Source organism: Molothrus ater, chromosome 12 (genome assembly GCF_012460135.2).
Source record: "Molothrus ater isolate BHLD 08-10-18 breed brown headed cowbird chromosome 12, BPBGC_Mater_1.1, whole genome shotgun sequence".
Classification (NCBI taxonomy): Eukaryota; Metazoa; Chordata; class Aves; order Passeriformes; family Icteridae; genus Molothrus; species Molothrus ater.
In genome coordinates, this window is record NC_050489.2 from 17,819,364 (window position 1) to 17,833,813 (window position 14,450).

Here is a 14,450-nt window from a genome sequence, read left to right on the forward strand (position 1 = left end):
TGCTTCTGAAATCCTCTCACAGTGGCTGCAGCACATGGCTGGGGAGGAGGAGAGGCAGCTTGCCATGTTTTTCCCATCCTTGCTCATAAATAGCCTTTGCTTTGATGTTTCAGATGGCCTTAGCATCCATCAACAGTTGCAGCCCTCAGCAGCTCATTCAGTGAGCTGATGTTTGTGAATAAAGTGGAGATTTTAATCCCCGGGAGCAAAAGGTCAGTTGGAAAGGGGGGATGATTCATCTGTGGGTCTGTCTCCTCTGTCACACAACTGGGCTGTAAAAGTCACAAACTGGTTTTGTGCAAATCAGAAAAAAAAAATATTTAATTAGATAATGAAATATCAAGGTAGCAATGGCCAGGAGTAATTTCTGTCAATGTGAGTTCTCTTTTTAGTAAAGCATCTTTTGTAAACCCCTCCCATGGCCTCTGTTCACAAACCCTTAACTGTCTGGAAGCAGATTCGTTCCCAAACATCCCAGCCCTCTCTGCTCTCACTGACCCCGTGTGGGAGCTCCCTCCTGCCCTGACATCCCACTCCTCCTCGCTGATCCCCTGCCAGGGCTGGAGGTCACTGCAGGGGCCCTGCAGGGAGAGGTGCTCCCAGCAGCTGCCTTTCCTTGCCCTGAACCACAAGCTCTCTGCTGACAGCTTTTTTAGCTTTTATGATCTCTGGAATTCATCATTTTCAGCACAAAAAAAAAACCAAAAAATCCCCAACATCTGTGCAAGGAAATGTCCTTGGTAGCTCAGCATCCCCGGGCTGTGTGCACATAACCACAGCAAGCAACACAGAACTGTCCTCCAGCTCCAGCTCTGGTGACAGGAAAGGGAAATCTCCCATAAATTACAGTTGTGCTTTTAAAAGTTTGTAAGCAAACAGCCACGAATCCCCTTTGTTCTCCACAAGGGCCTGTTTGTGCAAGATGCAAGCTGAGGGCAGGCCTTGGGCAATGCAGGGTGCCCCTGCTCAAGGTTTTCCATGAATGCCACAGCTCTGGGGCAAGCTGGCATCTCCCTGGAGACAAATAATGTAAGGGAAAGGGAAAGGGAAAGGGCAAACTTTGCTAAAGCAGATTGCTTAAGAAAGAAGGCTGGAGTTTGCAAGAAGCTGGGTGTGAGGGGAGCAGTGAGTTTGGTGTTTTGCTGGCAGGCTCAGGCAGTTTGGATTGTTTGTGAGGCTGGTGAAGGAGCCCTGGGGTCCCTGTGAGCTGCTCCATCTGACCTCGGTGTTTTATACCAGTGATGTCCCCTCTCACTCTGAAAAGAGCGGCCCCAAATCCAGAGCAGCTGCTGATGCAGCAGGAACCCAGCCCTGCCCTGCTGTTTTTTCCTTTTTATCCCCCAAAACCATTTCACTGCTGGTCGAGGAGCAGCTCGGAGCTCTCCCCCTCCCACAGACTCCTGCCAACGTGGTTTAGGAGCTGGGGAGCAGGGCCAGGAGGGACAGACCCACAGCACCTGCCTGCATGGATGTGCCAACACATCCCTGTGGTTACCTTTGCTGTCAGAGCAGAAAATGCTCCAGCTCTGGCTGCAAAGCCCATCACAAAAATACCATTATTGTAAGCAGCGGTTATTTCATTAGTGTGGTAAAAGAGATGGTGGCCATTTAAAGGAGCAGGATAGAGTCTGTAATAGAATTAGATGGTCCTGAAAAAGCAGTAGTGGAATTCAATCACGGAGCAATCCACATGCACTTCCTGAAGGTAATCCATCCCAGTGTCAAAGGAAGCCCATTGTTCTCGGCCCCCAGGGTCTCCTGCTCCCACAATGTACAAAGGGCTTCCTTGTCAAGACCAACAAATCTACTTCCCCAGCTTAGTCAGAGATAAGAAAACAATGTCTGGACTAGCCAGACAATTTGTCTATCTTTAGGCACTTTGCTTTTCTCTTTCTAAGTTTCACTGTTTCCCTGTTTGGGCCACTGCTGATAATGCTTTCCCTGGGGTAAGGCTCTGCCTGTCTTTACACATTGCAAAACTGAAAATCACTGCAGGTCATCTTGCATTTGGAACAAGATACTGGAAGTACATTCACATCCCAAACTGGTTCACACACAATAGGAAAAAAAAAAAAGGTTATTCAAAATATGAACCAGCTTCCAAGCTCCTCCTTTGGTGGCCCTAATTTAGAATTAGACTTTTTATTGTCCCTTGCCACCTGTGTACTGTGAGATTTGATTTGTAAACACTGGCTCAGAAACTCAGCATTCATTCATTAATTCTACCAAGAATGTTCTGTTTTGTAACCAGAAAATTGAATTACTTGCTACTTTATTTTAGTACTTTCCACCTTTTGTCTAGGAAATTGAATTACTCTGGTTAGTTTTCTTTCTCCAGTGTCTAATAACTCCCACATACACACCACCCTTCTGTGTTAATATATATTCAGCATCCTTCCAGCAGGTAAAATTCCATCTAAAGCATCCCTGTCCGAGCTTGTTGAGCCTAATAAGAGCTACAGAGGTGAAAGTGGAGCCAGAACTGAGTCAGTGCTTCTCTTTCTTTTGGGGGTGCCCTGGGGGGCTCAGCCAACCTGGGGAATATTGGAAACAAGGCAACCCCCAAGGCAGGGAGAAAATGATGCATCTCACTCTATCTTATTAGAAGGCTAATTACTTTATATATATATTATATAAATTATTCTATAATTATATTACATTATTATTCTATATTATTCTATATATATGACATAATTCTATATATTGCATTCTATATTATTACATAGAATATATATTGCATAAATTACTCTATAATTATATTACATCATTATTCTATATTATTCTATATTATTCTCTCTATATATTACATTATTATACATATGATATTACATTCTATATTATTCTGTAAAATATATATATTCTATATATTCTATATTATATTACATTATTATTCTATATATATGACATTATTCTATATATTATATTACATTCTATATTATTATATAGAATATATATTATATAAATTATTCTATATTATATTACATTATTATTCTATGTTATATTACATACATTCTATATATTATTTATTATAATATATAATATTATATATTGTTATATATTATAATTATATATGATTCTATACTATATTACATTACATCTAAACTGAATCTGCCCAGCACTCAACTCAACTGTACAACCTCTCATGACTGTCAGCTGACAATCCTGACACTCACACACCTGGATTCAATTGGTCAGTGAATCAAAACACACCAGAATCTAATTATCAATTTCCTTCAGGTAAACAGCTCCTTCAGGTAAAATCCTTCCACTTTGGCACAACACAGGTGTGCAGCAAATGAGATAAGAATTGCTTTGATCACTCTCTGAGGTTCAGGGAATGTGAATCTCGGAATGTCCTTGGGAAGTGTGAGAAATGTGGTGACAGAGGGACGTAAAAACCAAGTTTGTGCCTCCACGGAGCTGCCATTAGCTAATGGTTCTCGATTGCAGTTTTACAAAGAGAAGAACTTTCCCTGAGAGCCCCATCCCCGGCAGCAGCAGGAGCCCAGCAGGTCAGGGGAGATGAAGGGCATTTCCCCAAGGCTTCCCGGTGCAATCCATGCCTGCTAATCTTTAGAAAATTACACTGACAAACTCCAGGCAGCGGCTGCAGGAGCCCTGCACAGCAGCCCCCGAAATCACGCACAGCCCATTAATGGATCAGGCCTTTAATGAACTGGAAAATCTCTCCTCAGCAGAGGCCAGAGGATGCTTGGAGGCTCCCAGCCCTGCTGAGCTGGTGGGGAGGCAGGCAGGAAGCTCTGACAGCAAAAACGCTGCTCTGGGGGCTGATGCAGGCTGGGGAGCAGCCCCAGCACCTCACAGGGATGTGGGCTCTGAGGACCGAGTGATGCTCAGCAGCTCCTGAAAAATCCTGAGCTCAGAAACCCCCAGAGGGCAGCTCAAGGAAAGCTGCTGCTGCTCCTGTGCTCTGTGTGTGTTCAGTGGATTTTCAGGAAATACCCTTTTTTCTTCTCTTTCAAACCATCAGGCAGATCTAGGAGGTGCAGCTGGCCAAAACACAATTGCTGGAGAGGCAGATTACTTCAAAGTGAATGGAATCTTGCTACAACCTGCATTAAAAAAAAAAAAAAAGCTTTTTTTTCCTCCTACCAGTCATAAAATCTAGTTATTTCCTGAGCAATATTGCAATTTGCCTGATGCTTATGAGATATTTTGCCTGCTTTCTACTCTGTTTCCTACTGGGCAGAACTGCAAGGTTCTCTAATCTCTAAAAGAAACAAGCATCTGTTTCCTTCATGGTCCATGCCTGATTTAAGGTAATTATACTTCTATTATACTTAGGTATTTTATACTTAGTTATTGTATTATACTATTTTATACTTAGGTATTATATATTAAGGTAATTATACTCCTATTACTCCTCCTACATGAAAAATCCTAGGGAAAATAAGAACAACTGATTTTTTTTTTTTCCTCAAAAAGATATTTTAGCTTGTAATCCACGAGGAATGAACTTTTTAAAAGAAGGAGTCTCCAAATTTTTGTCCTCTCTCTGGGTAAATTTGGTGCATTTCCAACTGCTCCATATCTCTGATGTGTCTTTGCAGAATCTGCACCCAAAGATCTCCCAGCTGGCACATCCTGCTTCTCCTGGTACATCAGCAGTCTGAGCATCCCAGGAGCCATGAAAACAAAAATAAAAAAGCTGATTTTTCTCCAGGAGAGAGGAGAAAGAATGACCAAAATGCAGAAGGGAAAAGAAAATTGCTGGGAAAAGAAGAGAGCTCAGCAGGGAAAGTCTTGGAGTTGATCACATCACCCTGTGGAGGCAGGGGAGATATTTTCTCTCACTCTATTTTCTCTCACTCCTCCCTGTTCTGAAGCAGCTCCCTGGCAGTGTTGGCACTGACAGGAATGTCCCATCAGAGATTTGTGCAGAGATTTGTAACAGAGTGACTCCCATGTCACCTCAGCAAGAAAGCCACGTGAACCTGCATCTTTAGATCTGGTTTTAGATTTTCAGTAATTAAAAAAAACAAAATAAAAACAACAACAACAACAACAACAAAAAACCCAAATAAAATAAAAATAAAAAACCCAAACCATCTTTGTGCTTCTTCTTTGGAGTCAAGTATTGGATTTTTGAATCCCTAGGGGTCAGCTCCTGCTAAACAAAAGGCACTTGATGTCCCCACTGCCCTGAGATGGAGTTTCAGTTCCATTTCCATCCTCAGAGGTTGGGCTTTGCTTCATCTCTATCAGCAGCCACTTAAAAGGCTCAAACAAAGCAACTTTGCCATTCAGAAGAAAACCACCAGACATGCTCCTTAAGGATTTCTGTTTTCCAGAGCTCCTTGACCCCCTGGCCTCACTTCTCAGGTTTTAATAAAAAATCTTTGACAAGTATTTTTCATATTTCTGATTCTGACATGGGGAAAGGGTAACCATTACTTTAAATATGGCTCTGAATTAAAGACCTTGCAGAATCAGCATTTTTCAAATGCAGCCTTTGAACAACTGGAATGTTTCCTTCCACAAAATCCTCGATGAAAACTGAGTCTTGAAGGCAATGTTTGCCCCCCTGCAGAGTGTGAAACCCACAGATTTCAGCACAGATGCTGCAATCCCTGGGCTATGAGAATGAAGAGCAATTTCACTCGAAATGGGAACAGGATTTCATCCCAAAATACAATGGTCCCAGCTGAGGGGAAAAGCTGCCATTAAGGGGTGAAATTCAAAGCAGGAGGGACATACCTTGGAAAAAATTAATTAGGAACAGTTTCAGGTTCTTCTCTGCCTGCTGTCAGTTTGCTGACTTTACACCTCCCACATTCCTACTTTAGAGGGTTGGGGTTCTGCTTTGCAACATACACCCAAACAGCAGGGGCAGAATATTATTATTATTATTATTATTATTATTATTATTATTATTATTATTATTATTATTATTATTATTAGAAGAAGAAGAAGAAGAAGGAATAAGAAGAAATAGAAGAAGAAGAAGGAGGAAGAAGAAGAAGAAGAAGAAGGAATAAGAAGAAGAAAGAATAAGAAGAAGAAGAAAGAAGAAATAATAATAAGAAGAATCATAATAAGAAGAAAGAAGAAATAATAATAAGAAGAATAAAGAATAACAATAATAAAAAGAAATAATAATAATAAGAAATAATAATAAGAAATAAGAAGAAATAAGAAGAACAAAAGGGAATAAATAATAATAAAAAGAAATAATAATTAATAACAATAATAAAAATAAATACTACTAATAATAATAAGAAGAAGAAGAAGAAGAAGAAGAATAAAGAAGAAGAAGAAGAAGAAGAAGAAGAAGAAGAAGAAGAAGAAGAAGAAGAATCCCAAACTATTCCCCATGTGCAGAAAGGGAGACCCAGCACACACAGATTGATGCAGAGCCCTCTGATGAAGGTTGGTTTTTTTCAAACCCAGAATTCCACTGATCCTTTGTAAGCCCTTATTGCCTGTCTGGGATGGGATGAGGCTGTGTCACATTTCAGAGTGCCCTGACCCAGAGGAGCCCTGAGAGGCTGTAAACACAGCCCTGCTCATCCCTGCTCTTGGAAACACTCAGTGCTGCCAGCACTGCTCTGCTCTCCACCATCCGCACTTTCCCAGCCCTTCCAGCAGAGCAGGAGCCCAGCCAGGCTCAGGGCTGGCAGCCTGGGGAAGCAGGACAATTGCAATTCCAAGGGGTAGCTGTGCTTTGGGGCGGGGACCAGGGCTGTGTTCATTTTTCACAGTAGCTGGAGCAACAAAGTCTGCTCTGCAATGGGCCCTGCCCAGAGCTACCCTGATCCTGGTGGTGCCAGCAGATGAAACCTCCTCGGGGGCACATTCTGGGGGGCACCGTGGCAGTGCCCCCACTAAACCTCAAGGCTGGCTCAGACACCAAACCCTGCTGGCATCTGAAGCACTCACGTTGTTTTCCCTTGCCTCATTCCAGACCTCATCATAAAACCCTCTGTCCTTTTTTCTGCTTCTTTCCATCAAGAGGATTTTCATCCCCTCTGAGGAATAGCTGTGGATTCCAGGCTTTGCCCCGGGTCCCTCCCAGCGCCCGTGGGATGAGGACACACAGGGGCAGCAGTGGGGCTGCCCCAGCCCTTCTCTGCTCCATGGCCAGGCTCCAGCTGGCTCCAGGGGCACTGGATCCATCCCCTGGGGGAAAGGGTCACAACCCAGGCTGGCATTTGTTAGAGCAGAGCAGCAGCAGCGCTCAGACATTACTCACATCCCGAGATATGCGGGGCTAAGGCCAAGATTCCTCCTGGAGGCTCCTGGGGCCCTCTCCAGGTCCTTGTGGCTTTGCCAGTAACCCCTTGGCTTCTGGGCTCCCACCTCAGCTCAGCAAGTGCCCTGAGACCACTTTTCATGGTGACCCCAAAGCTCTGGTGTGGAAGGAACTCGTTTGCAAAGCCCTCTGTCAGGGAAAGCAGGAGTTATTCCTACATCTGTTCTGCACAGAGTGTGGGAGCACATCCCACTGCAGAGTGAGGGGAAGGAGGCACAGAGTGAGGAGGGATGGACAGAGTGACAGCAAGGAGGCACAGAGTGAGGAGGGATGGACAGAATGACAGGAAGGAGGGACAGAGTGAGGAGGGATGGACAGAGTGACAGCAAGGAGGCACAGAGTGAGGAGGGATGGACAGAGTGAGGGGAAGGAGGGACAGAGTGAGGAGGGATGGACAGAGTGACAGCAAGGAGGGACAGAGTGAGGAGGGATGGACAGAGTGACAGGAAGGAGGCACAGAGTGAGGAGGGATGGACAGAGTGACAGGAAGGAGGCACAGAGTAAGGAGGGATGGACAGAGTGAGGGGAAGGAGGCACAGAGTGAGGAGGGATGGACAGAGTAAGGGAAAGGAGGGACAGAGTGAGGAGGGATGGACAGAGTGAGGGGAAGGAGGGACAGAGTGAGGAGGGATGGACAGAATGACAGGAAGGAGGGACAGAGTGAGGAGGGATGGACAGAGTGACAGCAAGGTGAAACAGGCTGAAATGCCCCAGCCTGACTGGTGGGCACAACTCCAGCCTTTCAATTCAGAACTCCTCTCCCATTCCCATTCCATTGCCAGCAGAATTTTTATTTCCTTCCTCTGAAAGTCTGCAAACTGATGAAATGCAGTGACATCTGAGTTTGCAGTAACCTGTCAGAAATGTATTTATGAAGAACCAGCATTTCCCCCTAAAGTATCTATTTTTAGGTGGTCACTTTATAAACAGTGCTGCTTTAGAATAGCTGCTCCCCTTTGGGGGGACCAGCCATGAGTTATTCCTGCCCTGAACGTGTTTTTCCACATTTCCAGGAGCTGCTGTGTGGAATGAGTGGCCGCTCCAGTAGATGCATTGTGTCTAATGGCTTTGCTTATGCATTCCTGAGGCTTTGCATTGGTCCCAGCAGCAGCCTGGAAGTTCCTGGCTGTGACTCTCACTCAAGGGCTGATGGTGCAATTATTCACGTGAAGGGAGCTGCTTTATTCTCAGTTATTATCTCTTCTGATCTCCCAGCAAACAATTGCTTGCAAAGAAAGCAGAATCAGGCCGTGTTACACACAATTATAAATCTAAATTGGCCTGGAGGGGGGAGAGCAGCACGTTTTCTTCCTCAGAGAGAGAGGAAAGCTGTAGGAGCTGGGCTGCTGTGCCAGGTCATGTGTGACATGTGTGTAAGTTATGGAATTTCTGACCTAAATTCCAGTGTTTTCTCCTGGATATAATGCTGCCTTCCTATAGCACAGACTGCTGGTTTATTCATCCTCATTCTCCCTTAATTTAAGCTCCCTTCCATTCATTCAAATAATGTTTAAATCTGTTTTCCTTGATTCTTTGAGTGAGGTGTTGCTCTGTAGTAATTCACAGTTACTGTAAATAAACTGATTGTTGAGAGGTCTAAATCTGCCAGTTTAGCTGTGAAAAACTTCCTCTGTGGGAATTCCAGACTAAATCTTCAAAGAAAATCTCTCTTTGAGGCAACTCAGCTAAAAAATCCTAAGAAATTAGTTGGGAAGAACCTACTCCATCCCAGCTTTGAGCTTGAGTTTTCAACATTGACATGGGGCTGACTGTGGAGAACGAAGAGTTTCCTGCTCAAGGAATTGTTGTGAAGATGTTTGAAAGAAGGAGGGAGTTTATTTGAAATTTCTAGAAGCAGGACTGGTCATTGTCCAGTCAATAACTCTGCAGAGGGTGCTAATTGTTACTCACCCTTATGTCCAGATTAAAAGTTGCTTTGATTTGCCTGGGATTTATGGCTGGCAACAAGCTCCCAAAGGAAGGAGCCTGAGGAACAGGAAGCTGGATGGAAGTGGACAGGATTTCTCCAAAGGAAAAGTGGGATTTCATCCCCTGAGACAAGGACAGGCCTCCCAAGTGAGGAGCAGGGACCCAGGGATGAGGAGACACCACTCACATTTCCACAGCTCTGTTCCAGGGCAGAGGCTGGAACAGCTCAGCTGTAAATGCCAAAACTTCTCAGTCACAGTCTGAAACAGCTGCACAGCAAAGTAAATCTGCCCTGCTGCAAACAGCATGTCCAGGGCTCCTCTGGCACAAATGTTGAGTTAATTGAGACAAAGTTGGTAATAACTGCCAGCTCTGCAGACACAGAGCCCCAGATGAAAGAGGTCTTACCCCATTTGTCTCCATTACCTTGTCATGAGAAGGATTTTCCTTCCACACAGCCTCAACAAAATCTGGATGTGGGGCTCAGTGCCCCAGAAACCTCCAGCAGACTCATTGCTCCAGTGCTGGGATTTGGCATTTTGGAATCCTTGGAACAAGGACCCTTCCCTCCTGGGAGCCGTGGGAGGGGTGGCTCAGGCATCAGCTAAATCAGCCTTGTCACTTTGTCCCTGGAGGGTTGGATGGGATAAGAAAGGCTCTGAATCCTCTATTCCAGCTGCTGAATCCCCAGCACGTGGAATTTAGTCTGCACCACCCCTTTGAATTAAATCTGAAGGGAAAAAATGCCCAAAGGAAGAGCCTTTCACCCTGGGTGGAAGAGATGAAGTGCAGAGCACCCAAAGGTGTGGGTGGACAATAAAGGAGCTGGTATTTAACCACACAAGAAGCTATGATTAAATTAATCCACCATTCTCCTTTTTGCAGCTCTTTGGGGGAATTAGATCAAGAAAGTAACAAAGGAATGCCACAGTCTGCCAATAATGTAATTAAAGAGCCAAGCCTCATCTGAGCTTTCTCTTGCCAAAGAGCTTGCTGGATGTGAGTTGGAAAAAAAAAACCCAGATTCAGGACTTTAAAGGGAAGACAGAGAGATATTGTGAAAAAGTATTTGAATACCCAGCTATTCACTTCCTCCCCTTCACATTCTCAGAATACAGAAAACATGGATGATGAAATAATGCACCTACTTCAGGAAGACAAGGCAGAAAAAAGTGATTTCTTAGGGGTGGTTACACTCAAGAAAAGGTTGATGACTTTAAAAGAGAGGTGGAGTTGAAGGGGACCTGGAATTTGTGCCAAACCAACTGCAAATGTTTATCCCATCCTATGGAGATGTGCTAAAAACCAGCCCATGGGACCAGTGCACTGCTTTTAGGTTGTTCTTCTACTCTTAATAATTAAATACAAGTCACAGAGGCCTGAGGCTGCCAGGATCCAGGCTGGACAAAATATACAACTGCTGGTTCTGTAGAAATAATTTACATTGGAACATGTCCATCATTGCTGGGCACTGCAAAACTCAGATAAATGAACCCTGAAGAAGCAAAAAAAACCCCCAAAGTTGCCAAGTGGTGCAAAACATGGGTGTAAATCTGAGCTCAAACTCTGCAAAATCTGAGTGTAAATCTGAGTTTAAACTCTGCAAAACATGAGTGTGAATCTAAGCTCAAATTCTGCAAAACATGAGTGTGAATCTGAGCTCAAACTCTGCAAAACATGGGTGTAAATCTGAGCTTAAACTCTGCAAAACACAAGTGTGAATCTGAGCTCAAACTCTGGCAAGCCCTGGAGCTGCCCTGCAGGTATTAAGTAGCCAGTATTAGGAAGAGCTATAACATACCAAGCAGAGAGATTTGATAATTAGTTTGGGATTCGATTTTGGGAATAAATTCTTCCCTGTGAGGGTGGGCAGGCCCTGGCACAGGTGCCCAGAGGAGCTGAGGCTGCCCCTGGATCCCTGGAATGTCCAAGGCCAGGCTGGATGGGGCTTGGAGAGACCTGGGATGGTGGAAGGTGTCCCTGGACATGGCCTGAATGTGTTTTAAGGTCTTTTTCAACCCAAAACAGTCTTGGATTCTGTGATACTCCTCCATTACTTCTTGAGGGACAGTCTAGAGAGGCATAACCACATAAGAAACGTGCTGGAGATTTAATTTTATGGATATGTAAACAAATATAACTACATAGATATATAAAAATATTTATCTTCATATAACACAAACATGACACTATATAGCACAGTTAGACAGTACATAAAGTTTAACAAGAACATCGAACCAAAACTGAAATGAACATTTTCCAGCACGTAAAATTCACAAGGGGAACAGCAAAGGCAGCTGTGCCCTGCCAAGCTGGGGGTGCTCCCATGAGAGCCAGAGGTTTGATTGCTCTCTGCAGTGCCAGGTCTGAAATTCAGCCTGGTGTGAGTGCTGCTCTTAATCTCTGCCTGCTGCTAACAGCATGTTCAGGGATCTTCTGCTCTGTGCTCTTCAACCTACGCATCTCAGGGCAGCAATTATCAACAGCAACCCGAGACTTTTGTGCCCACCAACCAACTTCATTTTAGAGACTTCCTGATGTGATTTGTCTTTCAAAATTCATCATGGGTTTGCCATTCTTGCAGCATTTGTCCAGTCTTCTCTTAAGGCCATGTAAACTTCTAGTGTCCATAACAACCTTGGTGGACCACGTCAGTGAAGACCCACGTGCTTTGAATTTGGGAGTTTTGCCTATTTCCTATTAGCTCCAAATGCTCTTATAATGGCTGGCTGAAAAGTCAAGTCTTCATCCATAGTTTTCAGTGACTTTTTCAAGATGAAGGATCGTGGTTTACTCAAGTTGCACCATTGACCCTGTACTAAACTACACAACACCTTTGATCGCCCTTGCAATTTTGCTTGCAATATTATCTGCCTGGGCAGATAATGGGCAGCTGGAGCTATTTCAGAGCTCTAGAGGTATTTTACCAGGCCTGGGATATCATTTCATGTCCTTGCCAAAGTGCTGCTGGCCCCAGAGAAGCTGCAGCAGGACAAGGGAGTGCAATGTAATAGGATGTGGGATGTGGAGGTTAAAGGTTCCACGGAGGAAATCCTACACAAGCACAGTGCTGATACACATCTGGCCTTTCCTCTGCCTCTGCAGGTCTCTCTGACAGGCCCTAGAGCTATGAATTTGCTATTTCTGGTTGTAGGCAGGACATTTGTGATGGGAAATCATCCGTCTGGGGCAGAGCTTCAGCCGGGAGAGGTGCAGCCCCAAAATCAAACGGCTTGGCCCAAACTTTCTGACCCTGCCCGGTCTTTGTGGGTCAGAGGACGGTGTTAGCCACAAGATAACCCCTGTTTCAGTGTGCTGTGTGAAATCTGGGATTTGCACATGCCTTTCAGGAGGTTTTCTTGGTGTCCATGATGACGTGTCTGTGTGGTCCCTGGCTCTGACTCTGCTGTGCCCCACAATTTCTGGGAACCCCCAGAGCACAGCTCAGCTCTTTTAGGGCTGGGGCCCCTGAATGTAACTCTGTTACCCCCAGGAATTCAGCCTGGCTGAAGGCACAGCATGGTCAAGGCTGAGGATTTGCTGTGGATCTGTGGGAAATGAATCTGTAGAAAAGTCTCAGAGCCTGACAGAAGGCTCACATAGTCTGCATCTATATGCAAACCTTGAGATAAGAAATGCTCCTATCTCTGGGTCAGAAAAGAGCTTTGTCCAACATGGATCCACAGCCAAAATCCCTTGTCTTTAATTTTAGGGTAAATCTCTGAGATTTCTCTGAGGTTTCCAGTCTGGGCCTCATCTCCTCTCAGCAGTCCCAGTGTGAGAGCTCCACTGCACATCCTCCCAAAATATGAACCAATTCCCAGTGTCCTGAGAGGGAGAGCATCCTGCTGTCCCCTCCTGGGGGGCACCAGCAGCTCACAGAAGCTTTTTGGAGACAAAAGGCTGTGGGACAGCCATGCCCTGGAGGGAGCTGGCACAGGGAGGGACAGCAAGAGCAGCTGGGGCAGTCCTGCCCAGAGGAATTGTTTGGGATTGTCCCCAAAGAGGAGCCTCTCCCCCACACTGAGAGCCATTCTGCCTCCTAATTAATGGGATCGTGCATTTGGAGGCTTCCTGGGAGTTTTGTCAGTGGGATGCAGCACTCAGCAAGTCCTTCCTTAATAACATTCATCTGCTTCACTCAGACCTCATCTCCAGCAAAGCTGGCTACAAGTAGAGGCTTTATATTTTTCTTTACAGGCCTTCCCACATGGTCAGGGGCCACTTAACACTGACCTCTGCCAGGCTTTGCAAGGGCTTGGGGCCAGATGCTTAAAGGGAATCACCTGGCTGTGTTTTGAATTGCTTTTGATCTTTTATTTCACTCTATAAATTCCCAGAGGAGCTCGCTGGGAGCAAACATCTGGCACAGCTTTTCCTGCTCAGGGAAGGAATGAACCCAATATTGAAACCCCAGGTTTGGGGTCTTCATGTGCAGCTGGCAATAAATAAGGGAAGGAATGAACCCAATATTGGAACCCAATATTGAAACCCCAGGTTTGGGGTCTTTCTGTAGAGCTGGCCATGAATAAGGGAAGGAATTAATCCAATATTGAAACCCCAGGTTTGGGGTCTTTATTAGAGCTGGTCACAAATAAGGGCATGAATGAATCCAATCTTGAAACCTCAAGTTTGGTGTCTTCCTGTAGAGCTGGCCATAAAAAAGCCCATGGGTGAGGGGGTGAATCATCTGCATCCAGAGTCACCCCTCAGAGATGCTGCTGTTCCTCTATTTGTTGATTTTTGTATTCACCCCTCAGCACACCTACGGGACTCCTTTTCCTGCTAACCCATGCAAGGACCAATCCCAGTTGCTGGGTTAGCAAGGAAAAAAGTAACAATTCTAATATTGCTGCTGTAGGATACCTCACACACAGCAGAGGATGGAGGGGTGACCACACAGGGACAAATGATGGTGTCCATCAGTGCTGGGGAGCCCAGCACCCCTGGGGCTTTTCCTGCTTCTCATGGGGCAGGTTCAGCTTTGGGAAGCTGAACCAGGGCTGTGGTTTCTTTATGTTCATATTCATAATTTCACGTATTCATAGTCACAACAAAACCACTCTGGATTTACTTTTTTTTTTTTCTAAGAGTGAAGCGAAGTGGGGCAGAGCCTCCATTTGTGAGGCAGCCAGACTAGCAAGGGTGAGACCATCTAAATTAGCTCATATATTATTATTGGCTCATATATATAAAATATCTATATAATAATAATAATTATTATTATATAATATATTATATAATATAT